This window comes from Hakea prostrata, chromosome 2, assembly GCF_041222555.1.
Source record: "Hakea prostrata isolate BN-2017 chromosome 2, UWA_Hpros_2, whole genome shotgun sequence".
Lineage (NCBI taxonomy): Eukaryota > Viridiplantae > Streptophyta > Magnoliopsida > Proteales > Proteaceae > Hakea > Hakea prostrata.
The window spans coordinates 23,686,165-23,698,484 of NC_142601.1; the positions used below are offsets into that span (position 1 = coordinate 23,686,165).

General features: G+C 37.5%; 2 non-coding genes across 2 annotated transcripts; both read right to left on the minus strand.

The window, feature by feature from the left end:
• Window positions 1-1,132: 1,132 nt before the first annotated feature.
• LOC149024111 (small nucleolar RNA R71) lies at window positions 1,133-1,239 on the minus strand. The gene has a single exon (XR_016171900.1). It is a non-coding gene; the product is annotated as a small nucleolar RNA R71 (small nucleolar RNA).
• A 5,552-nt stretch (window positions 1,240-6,791) lies between these two features.
• TRNAS-AGA (transfer RNA serine (anticodon AGA)) lies at window positions 6,792-6,873 on the minus strand. Its single transcript has one exon. It is a non-coding gene; the product is annotated as a tRNA-Ser (tRNA).
• Window positions 6,874-12,320: the final 5,447 nt, after the last annotated feature.

Consider the following 12,320-nt stretch of genomic DNA (forward strand, 5'->3'; position numbering starts at 1 on the left):
AAGTGTAGAGTTATATCGGTTAGGGAAAAGCATTGGGGATTTGAAATCCCAAAGATCTTCACATATTCATAATTTATGTTTTTGCATTAATTAATAGATTTAGTTTAAATTTAGTTTTGTTAAATTCAATCTTAGTAACTTAGCCTTTTAGTTCCCCATAGTTCGACCCCGTACTTTCTCCTTACTAAATTAGTATAGGATTTTATTTGATTGGTTAGCGACACGATCAAAATTTGGCGCCGTTGCCGGGGGACCAAAGCACGGTTGCTAGGATTGATTTTTGTCAATTGGGCATAATTTTTAGAGTAATTTTAGTGTTTTTAATTTTTATTTTTTCCTTGCTTATTTAACTAATCTCTTATTCTTTTGTTTTGTAGGTAACTGCAAGAGTAGCGATTCGATAATTAGTTTAGGTTGTTATTTTTTCTTTCTTATATATAATTGTATTTAGGACTTTTCAATTGTAATATTACATTAGATTGGGTTGTTTAGGTTATTTTAAAAAAAAAATCCCCATCCCTCAGATCCCACATGTGTAACTTTTGTTCGAAAGATCACGTGGATTGCGCTTCAGGTACGTCTTAAACTTTCCCTTTTGCTATAATTATTTTCTTTGAATTTTACTTATTTAGCTTATTCTTTTTTTTATTCTTTTGTGTGTTTGCATGGTCGTCGGTCCCTAAACCCTGAGTTGACTCCACTTGACTTAGAGTTAGAAGAGACTTTGGCCAATCTTAGAAGGCAAAGAACCATGGAAAACTATGAGCCTCCAATGAGGCCCTTGAGTGAGCATTTCATTCCTACGATATGTACTCCGGTTTCTTGTATTAAGTTGCCTAACATTGAGATGGCTCAATATGAGATCAAATCTAGTGTGATTCAAATGCTACCATCTTTTTATGGACTTGCCAATGAAGAGCCTTATAAGCACTTAGATGAGTTTTTAGAGGTGTCATCCACGGTTAAAATTCAAAACCTCTCAGTTGATGCTTTAAGGTTACTTCTTTTTCCATTCTCCCTTAAAGATAAAGCTAAGCATTGGCTTCATTTTTTGGACAATGTTAAAATTTTCACTTGGGTAGAAATGCAACAGGAGTTCCTTAAAAAGTTCTTCCCCATTGGCTGTACCAATAGCATTAGGAGAGCGATAACGAGTTTCTCCCAACAAGAAGAAAAACAATTTCATGAGGCTTGGGAAAGACTAAAAGAATTACTTAGAAAGTGCCCCCATCATGCTATTCCTAAATGGCAATTGATTCAATGCTTTTGTGATGGCCTTAGAGACCAACATAGGCAAATGGTTGATTCTTCTTGTGGTGGGACTTTCATGCACAAGAATGAGAATGAGGCATGGGAACTTTTTGAGACCCTTAGTGAAAACTCCCAACTCCATGCTTCAACAGCTAGGACTAAGATTCCATCCATTGGGCAACCAAAGAGGAGCGGTCTCTATGAGATCAATCCTACCATTGAGATGAGCACTAAGGTTGACTTGCTATCAAAGAAATTGAACCATCTCTTGTCATTAGGACAACAAACCCCATCTCCATTTCCTACAAGTTTCTCTCCACCTAATCAGATTGAAACATGTGCTTTATGTTCTACCATATCCCATCATGTCACTGATTGCTATTTGGCTACACAATACCCTGAGTTTGTTAAGGAGCATACACATTTGGCCCAAGGAGTCTCTAAATTGGCAATGATCCATATTCCAATACCTATAACCCAGGATGGCGAAACCACCTCGAAAAATGCCCAATCCCTCTAATCAAATACCTTATAGGCCACCTCCATTTAATATGCACCAAAATGCCTATAGGAATGAGCAACCATCATCTTCACAACCATCACATAATTCATCATTTGAGGATAAGGTACTTAAAGCACTTAGTGGATTAGAGCAAAACACTCAATTGTTGCATTCCCATTCTCAATCCATTAACAAATTGGAAATCCAACTTGGTCAACTAGCTGATGCCATCAGTAGGAGGGAGGTTGGCTAGTTACCTAGTCAACCAATAGGTAACCCTAATCATCAAATTGGGTCTAGGAAAGAACAAGTCCAAGCAGTCTCTGTTGTGACACGTAGTGGGAAGGAATATTATGCACCTTTTCCTACTCCTAAGCCATTGTCCATTGATCTTGAGAGTCGAGAGGAGGTTGATTTGATCCACGAGACTGGCGATGGTGCACACAAGCCTAGTAAAGAAACACCACCTATAAGTATTTCCCATCAATTTCCTTGTAAGGGGTTGCACATTCCGATTGTAGAGGGTCCTACTCCTGAATCTTACACTCCTAAAGCCCCCTTCCCTGAAGCTCTTGAGTCCTCAATTCCAGATTTTATAAAGAATGTATCTTTAAGCCCAAATAGAGATGAAGAGTGCTTTGCGATTAACTTTATTGATAAGGTAGTGGTTGATTATATTCTAAACATTCTTATTGATGATCCCCTACAACATTATTTGCCATTTGGGGAATATAACCTAAATATTGAGGAAGTCAACACATTGTTGGACTCTTCCACTTCTTTGGAGCAGTCACCATCTACATTTAGATTTGAGCTTCCACCTCCATTGGCTGCTTCTTACTGAGTCTGGCTGAAGACTCTAAACTTAGCGCTTTATGGGAGGCAACCCATATGTTTAGATATTATTTCTTGTTCTTTTTCTTTTATTTTCTTTGTTTGTTGTTAGGTTTTACTGTTGCGTGCTCTATCATGAGTTCAAACATCGGGTACACTCTTTCCTCTATTTGCTTCTATTATTTTTTTTTGCATGCACTGAGGTCATTGCATAATTTAAGTATGGGGGGGTGTCAACTCGAGTAAGACTTGTTAATAGTTGGTAGAGCATTGTCACAAAGATAAAAAGTGCCCAATTTTTTCTGGCTTTGGTAAGATAAATGTTTTAATTCCTTGCTTAGATACAAAATGAGAGTTTAAGTGTTTTAGAAATCACATCTGATGTAATGAACACCTTCTTGAGAGAATAGTAATGGGTTTTATATTTTGAGACCGAGGTTGAATCTAAAAATAGGAATTCCAGGTAGTCCAAAAAGTTTGACCATCTAGTTATCTTGTATTGCCTTGTGCTTATGGTGACAAGTTGAGACCGTTTTAGACTATTTAAATGTGAAGTGAATTGAAGTATAATGTGAAAAAAGAAAAAGAAAAAAAAATGGTGAAGTTTAAAGGTTAGACCTCCTTCTTAGTAACGGGGTCTCGGTGTCACCAACATCGTGCCTCGCGTCAAATAGTTGGGGTGTCTTTGGTTCAGTCTTGGCCTATAGCTTAGTTGGCTTGAGTAAGTAAGTTCGAGGGGTATTCTACACCTAGTCCCTTAAGGCCATCTGGCTTGAGACCGGTTGACCCAACACTTGTTACATAGGCCATCTAGAAAGCTTAAGAGGCAAGACATTGCACGGACTAGAACTGTGACCATTAAAGAAAGAAGTGAATTAATGTGCTTATAAAGGTGAAATGTCTAAGAAGGTCGATATTGCTTAGATCTTGAGTTCTTGGTATTATTTGGTATCTAGTTTAGTTTTATCTGAGGGTGAACTGGTAGACTGAAGATAAGAAGAGACTTCTCGATTGAATTGTTTGCCTAGAGCTAGACTCAAGAGAGGGTGTAAAGAGCTTAAGTGTGGGGGTGCCTATATTCCCTTCAATCTTTAGTGGAGTGTCTTTGTCTTGAAATCTATCTTTTTACTTTTACTACTGCCATAATAATTAGAAGAGCACTTAAGAATTTTGTGTGTATATTCTCTGCAAACACTCACGAGATACAACTCGTCCACTAGGGTAACCTAGGGGTTTAAAGGCTTGTTGCACATGCTAAGTGCAACCGTGATTCCTACGAAAGTGAGTTAGGTTTTTCTTTCTTTATTTTTTGTATTAGTTTTATTTTTTTGTTTTGGTCGAGGACTAGCAAACACTCAAGTGTTGGGGTATTTGATAAGCATGCATTTACCATTATTTATTTGATTGAATTCCCCATACTTATTTAATTAAAGAGAGCTAATTGAGTATTTTTGTGTATTTTTTAGGAATAAAGAGATTTTGGATATTAGAGATAATATGGAGTAAAGTTGGCAAATATATTAGATATTGGTGGATTTTAAATCATGGCATTCAATCTTGCTACTCAAGAAATCATGAAAAGTGAGATCTTAGCCAAATTGGAAATAGGTGGAGGTCTAAGGAACAAAATTGGTAATAAATCTGAAAATCGGGTAAACAGACCTACCTTCAGTATTTTGGGCATATCTCTCTCGTATGAGCTTGGATTTCGATGATTCAAGATGCTATGGAACGATATTGAAAATATCTACAACTTTCTCGTTTTTAGTTTTTCCAAAATCCGAACGAATAAAGGTCGAATATATGGGTAAAGAGAAGGGATTCATTGTGTGTGGGACACATAAAAGAGAAACCAGCCAAAGAGAAGAAAAGAAGACGGCGAATGCGGCTCTCATCTCTCTCATTGCTGAAGAAGAATACCACATCTCTCTCTCTCTCTCTCTCTCTCTCTCTCTCTCTCTCTCTCTCTCTCTCTCTCTCTCTCTCTCTCTCTCTCTCTCCCTATGTTTCATCTTTATTTTTCTCATGAACTTTGTGATAATGAGTAGCTAGTTCCTTTTCTTTGGGATGTAGATGAACCATGCTTATTTCATTAATTTGATTGTTCTATCTCTTCTAGTTGATTGTGGTTGAGTTTGGCCAAAGATGTTCTATAGCTCAGTGAACTAAGCGTGCCAAGCTTTCGTGAAGGAAGATAGTCTTGCGAAGATAGGGCATATCTAGGAAGACCATCCTTAATTTACTTTGAAGTGTAGAGTTATATCGGTTAGGGAAAAGCATTGGGGATTTGAAATCCCAAAGATCTTCACATATTCATAATTTATGTTTTTGCATTAATTAATAGATTTAGTTTAAATTTAGTTTTGTTAAATTCAATCTTAGTAACTTAGCCTTTTAGTTCCCCATAGTTCAACCCCGTACTTTCTGCTTACTAGATTAGTATAGGATTTTATTTGATTGGTTAGCGACACGATCAGATGTAGGTGTTTTGGCCGCCGCCAATGAGAATTTATAGGCGAGTTCTTTAAACATTCATGAATCAAGGATAAGGGACATGGCCGGTTCAAAAGTCCAATGTGTAGTATAAAAGGTAGCTCCAAAAGTCGACCTTTAGGACATGGATGATGGGGCGGTCAGCCACACTAATGAGGAAAGGTTCAAGGAGTCTGACTCTACCCGTACTCTTTAGCGCGACTCATTAGACCTAGTGTAGGTTCAAGTCTGAAAGACACCTACAACGATGTGTCCTTTAGTGTCTAATAAAGTCACAACACGAGTCATTTTTTGCAATTTTGAAACTTGTGGGGGATTGTTAGGCTTTTTATTAAAATCTATATTAAGTTTCAAAATTAGTTTTTGCATTTCTTTTATTTAATTGTTTTGTTTGTGTGTGGGACCCATGAGTTAAGGATGGTAATGAGGCACCATGAGTAAAAGAGGCCCTTCATGACCTAGGTTATGAGGCTCTTCATGACATTGGTCATGGGTCTTAATGGTCTTGATCATGGTGGTGTGGTGGGGTTACTTGAAGGGTGGAATTTACTTCAATTCTAACTCTTGACCATCAATTCTCATTTCAACTTCATGACCATTCATGGCCATTACCATGAGTGGGGTTGAGGTTATTTAATGGATTGAATCCAATTCATTGCCTTAAGAATCCTAAGGGGTGTAAGGTGAGGTTTGGGCCTATATAAACCCAACCTTTCCTTGCATGTGGTGTGCTAGAGAGACACTCCTCACTCTCACATTATTTTGTGTTACAAAGTTAATTTCTTTCTTGAGTTATCTAAGTGTTGTTCTCGAGCTTTTGGCTCTTTGAAGGGACTAGAAGAACTACCTCATCTTCTAGTTGGAGGTTGTTTTATCTTGGAGGTGGTGGTGCAAAGAACCCTTGGTAGTAGGGTGCATCAATTACCTTAAAGACAACACTCAAGGTGTGACTCAACCTCATTGATCGGTGGTTCATTCGGTTGCAACATCAAGCTCTCCGGATTAGCTAAGCATCTTCATCTTTCAATTGTGTTGCAATTTCAGTTTTTGTATTTTATAGAATTTGTAATACAATTACCCCCAACAAGTTTAAGGTAATTGTTGCACCCTACTACCAAGGGTTCTTCGCACCACCACCTTCAAGATAAAGCAACCTCCAACTAGAAGACGAGGTAACTCTTCTAGTCCCTTCAAGGAGCCAAAAGCTAGAGCACAACACTTAGACAACTCAAGAAAGAAATTAACTTTGTAACGTAAAATAATGTGAGAGTGAGGAGTGTCTCTCTAGCACACCACATGCAAGGAAAGGTTGGGTTTATATTGGCCCAAACCTCACCTTACACCCCTTAGGATTCTTAAGGCAATGAATTGGATTCAATCCATTCAATAACCTCAACCCCACTCATGGTAATGGCCATGAATGGTCATGAAGTTGAAATGAGAATTGATGGTCAAGAGTTAGAATTGAAGTAAATTCCACCCTTCAAGTAACCCCACCACACCACCATGATCAAGACCATTAAGACCCATGACCAATGTCATGAAGAGCCTCATAACCTAGGTCATGAAGGGCCTCCTTTACTCATGGTGCCTCATTACCACCCTTAACTCATGGGTCCCACACACAAACAAAACAATTAAATAAAAGAAATGCAAAAACTAATTTTGAAACTTAATATAGATTTTAATAAAAAACCTAACAATTTGAAAACGTGAACGGCAGGATTCGAACCTGCGCGGGCAAAGCCCACATGATTTCTAGTCATGCCCGATAACCACTCCGACACGTCCACCGGCTTCTGGGGTAATTGTATTACAAATTCTTCAAATACACAAAAATGAAATTGCAATATAATTGAGAGATGAAGATCTTTAGCCAATCTGGAGAGCTTGATGTTGCAATCGAACAAACCACTGATCAATGAGGTTGAGTCACACCTTGAGTGTTGTCTTTAAGGTAATTGATGCACCCTACTACCAAGGGTACTTCGCACCACCACCTCCACGATAAAGCAACCTCCAACTAGAAGATGAGGTAGTTCTTCTAGTCCCTTCAAGGAGCCAAAAGCTAGAGCACAACACTTAGACAAATTCAAAGAAAGAAATTAACTTTGTAACACGAATTATGCAAGTGTGAGGAGTGTCTCAATTTTCACACCACATGCAAGGAAAGGTTGGGTTTATATAGGCCCAAACCTCACCTTACACCCCTTAGGATTCTTAAGGGAATGAATTGGATTTAATCCATTCAATAACCTCAACCCCACTCATGGTAATGGCCATGAATGGTCATGAAGTTGAAATGAGAATTGATGGTCAAGAGTTAGAATTGAAGTAAATTCCACCCTTCAAGTAACCCCACCACACCACCATGATCAAGACCATTAAGACCCATGACCAATGTCATGAAGAGCCTCATAACCAAGGTCATGAAGGACCGCCTTTACTAATGGTGCCTCATTACCACCCTTACCTCATGGGTCCCACACACAAACAAAATAATTAAATAAAAGAAATGCAAAAGCTAATTTTGAAACTAAATATAGATTTTTAATAAAAAACCTAACAATCCCCCACAAGTTTCAAAATTGCAAAAAAGGACTCGTGTTGTGACTTTATTAGACACTAAAGGACACATCGTTGTAGGTGTCTTTCGGACTTGAACCTACAATAGGTCTAATGAGTCGCGCTACAGAGTATGGGTAGAGTCAGACTCCTTGAACCTTTCCTCATTAGTGTAGCTGACCGCCCCATCATCCATGTCCCAAAGGTCGACTTTTGGAGCTACCTTTTATATTACACATTGGACTTTTGAACCGGCCATGTCCCTTATCCTGGATTCATGAATGTTTAAACAACTCACCTATAAGTTCTCACTGGCGGTGGCCAAACTACCTACATCCACTAAGGTTAGTCTTTGATGTGCACCACAACTAATACACCCACATTCCTTGGGATTAGACTAATTAAGAGCTTCGCTCAACCTTACCCTTGTGGTAGTACTCTTACCTTCATCTATACCCTAGAATGGAATAATCATAAATAGTAGTACTGAAACTTGTGGGGGATTGTTAGGTTTTTTATTAAAAATCTATATTAAGTTTCAAAATTAGCTTTGCTTTGGTACCCTAACCGTATTTACGTCAATGCAGGGTTGGTAGAGTGGTAAAGTTCATACTTCTTAGTGGAGAGGTCATGGGTTTGATCCTTCCGGACGACAAGCAATCCCCTAAGGATGTAATCAAATTGTTAGGTTTTTTATTAAAATCTATATTATCTATATATTAAGTTTCAAAATTAGTTTTTGCATTTATTTTATTTAATTGTTTTGTTAGTGTGTAGGACCCATGAGATAAGGGTGGTAATGAAGCACCATGAGTAAAGGAGGCCCTTCATGACCTAGGTTATGAGGCTCTTCATGATATTGGTCATGGGTCTTAATGGTCTTGATCATGGTGGTGTGGTGGGGTTACTTGAAGGGTGGAATTTACTTCAATTCTAACTCTTGACCATCAATTCTCATTTCAACTTCATGACCATTCATGGCCATTACCATGAGTGGGGTTGAGGTTATTGAATGGATTAAATCCAATTCATTGCCTTAAGAATCCTAAGGGGTGTGAGGTGAGGTTTGGGCCTATATAAACCCAACTTTTCCTTGCATGTGGGGTACAATTGTGGTGTGCAATTGAGACACTCCTCACACTTGCATGATTTGTGTTACAAAGTTAATTTCTTTCTTTGAATTTGTCTAAGTGTTGTGCTCTAGCTTTTGGCTCCTTGAAGGGACTAGAAGAACTATCTCATCTTCTAGTTGGAGGTTGCTTTATCTTGGAGGTGGTGGTGCGAAGAACCCTTGGTAGTAGGGTACATCAATTACCTTAAAGACAGCACTCAAGGTGTGACTCAACCTCATCGATCGGTGATTCATTTGGTTGCAACTTCAAGCTCTCCGGATTTGCTAAAGATCTTCATCTCTCAATTGTATTGCAATTTCATTTTTGTGTGTTTGAAGAATTTGTAATACAATTACCCCAACAAGTTGATGATCATCCCTAACTTGTATAGTTCATACTAACTGTATTTATGTCAATGCAGGGTTGGTAGAGTGATAAAGTTCATACTTCTCAGTGGAGAGGTCATGGGTTCGATCCTTCCGGACGACAAGCAATCTCCTAAGGATGTAATCAAATTGTTAGGTTTTTTATTAAAATCTATATTATCTATATATTAAGTTTCAAAATTAGTTTTTGCATTTCTTTGATTTAATTGTTTTGTTAGTGTGTGGGACCCATGAGATAAGGGTGGTAATGAGGCACCATGAGTAAAGGAAATGCAAAAACTAATGGTGCCTCCTTTACTCATGGTGCCTCATTACAACCCTTATCTCATGGGTCCCACACACTAACAAAACAATTAAATAATAGAAATGCAAAAACTAATTTTGAAACTTAATATATAGATAATATAGATTTTAATAAAAGACCTAATAATCCCCCACAAGTTTCAAAATTGCAAAAAAGGACTCGTGTTGTGACTCTATTAGACACTAAAGGACACATCGTTGTAGGTGTCTTTCAGACTTGAACCTACACTAGATTTAATGAGTCGCGCTACAGAGTACGGGTAGAGTCAGACTCCTTGAACCTTTCCTCATTAGTGTAGCTGGCCGCCCCATCATCCATGTCCTAAAGGTCGACTTTTGGAGCTATCTTTTATATTACAAATTGGACTTTTGAACCGGCCATGTCCCTTATCCTGGATTCATGAATGTTTAAAGAACTCGCCTATACGTTCGTATTGGCCGCGGCCAAGCCACCTACATCCACTTAGGTTAGTCTCTAATGTGCACCACAACTAACACACCCCCACATTCCTTGGGATTAGACTAATTAAGAGCTTCGTTCAACCTTACTCTTGTGGTAGTAATATCACCTTCATCTACACCCTAGAATGGAATAATTATAAATAGTAGTACTGAACCGATTTTCCCATGACTTCATTTGTACCCCTTGAACTTAATTCAGGTATTTAGCCTCTTCACATAGGTAGGGTATCCATCATGTGACCCGAGGATTAGGCATTAAACCCATTCCTGTAGATGCAATACACAAGTTTTTGACAGACATAGCCTTTTTGAACAAGTCAGCTTGATTCCTTTCTGACTTCACATAATCGATAGCTATCATTTCTTCATCTATGTACTGTCACACAAGATTATGTCTAAGGCGTATATGCCTCCTTTTACCATTGTGCACCTTATTCTTTTTGAAAGATAACAAGATGTCAACATGGCTTCCCCCCACATATCAAGTGGTACATTAGAACTCAACAACATGGAGTTCATCATCTCTTTAAGAGATCTATTTTTCCTTTCCGCTACCCCATTTGATTCTGGTTGGTAATGAGCGGTCTTTTCATGGATAATTCCATTTTCCTCACAAAACTTATCAAGAATAAAATACTCAGTCCCTCTATCGGTTCTAAGTCTTTTAATCTTCTTGCCAAGTTGATTTTCAACTTCCATTTTGTAAGATGTAAATGCCTTTCCGGCGTCATCCTTTGATTTATATCTAGAATGATCATCTATGAAGGTGATAACATAATTGTTTAATCTCCTTGACTCATATGACTTATAGTCACATAAGTCACTATGAATAATTCCAAGAAATCACTCTTTCTATCCATAGTCTTGTGAGGCATTTTGGTTAACTTAGCCTCCACACAAGTTTTACACTTGTCCTTGGGAGATTCCATCTTATTTGTGATCATCCCTAACTTGCAAAGTTTGGTGATATATTTCACACTACTATGACCTAACTTACCATACCAACGAATGTGTTGTCTCCTTGTTTGTTGATTTTTCCTTTAACGGTATTGTTTGAAGGATCTCCTCCGGTGTTAATTCCATCAACAACCACAATGTTATTGTTTCCGTCTTTGTTGAAGTCGCCATCTCCAAGACTTGCCATTGGATCTTTCATAAATCAATTACCTTAAACTTGTTGGGGTAATTGTATTACAAATTCTTCAAACACACAAAAATGAAATTGCAATACAATTGAGAGATGAAGATCTTTACAGGTATAGCAAAGGTAAAAGGTACCAAAACAGAATCTGAACTAGGGGTCTTTAAGAGAGATCCAGATGTGGAAACTTTCATTAGATGAATGAAGCCTAGGTGGTGGAACTTCACTATATGGAGGCCCAATTTTTGAAACCTCATTAGATGGAGGCCCAGGTGGTGAAACTTCATTAGATGGAGGCCCAATTGGTGAAGTATAGGGACAAGAACCATCAAGAAACTTCATGAGATCAAAACTCTTTAACAGAAGAGTGAATTGAGATCTCCAAACCAAACAATTTGTGAAAGAAAAGTTTGATCGAAAGAAAATGATGAATATTAGAAAAGGAAAAGTGAGAAACCAAATCAATGATGCGAGCTTCAGAAATTGTGGATTTACACTCCTTAGAGCAAAGAAAACTGTAAAATGATAGCAGAAAACAGGAAGACCTCAAGAGCAAACAGAGAAGCCCCAAGAACTTCGAAGATTCACACTAAAACTTCAATAGTTGCAGAACGCGAAGCCAACAAATAGAACAAGAAAGAGCCGAAACTAGACTCCTAATACCATATCAGAAGTGATTTTGGGAATGAAATGTATTTACTGAGACTGATTAGTATGTATACATAACAGTGCATAGAAGAACTTATGCACATGGGTCATACAAAGGATAAAGTTGTCATTGTACTTTATCTCTAACAAAAATCGTTTGAGATATATCATACTATCATACTACTATTATAAAAGTATGAACTCAAAAAAGATGGCTACATTTAGTTTTCCCCAATTACCCCTATGAATTCACACAATTATCATATTTGTATTAGATTCACACAATTAGATTTACACAATTAGTATGTCTACAATTGTAAATGCAAAAAGATGACTACATTTCGTTTTCCATAAATATCCTTTGTATTAATCAGTTAAATCTTTGAATTAGTAATAAATAATGCCTAAAATTGTAAATTTAAATTATTGAATTAATTTTAAATCTCAAATTCTCTTTTTTTCATTTTTCAATAATTCATTAATTGCTTTATACGATGTCTCATTGTATTCTCAGAAAAATGAGATTTAAATTAATTAGACCCAGGTAATAAAATCTAACCGATGACAGAATAGTTAAAGCTGATAGGAAGGGGAAAGGTTTTATGCCCAAAGCACTTAGGAAG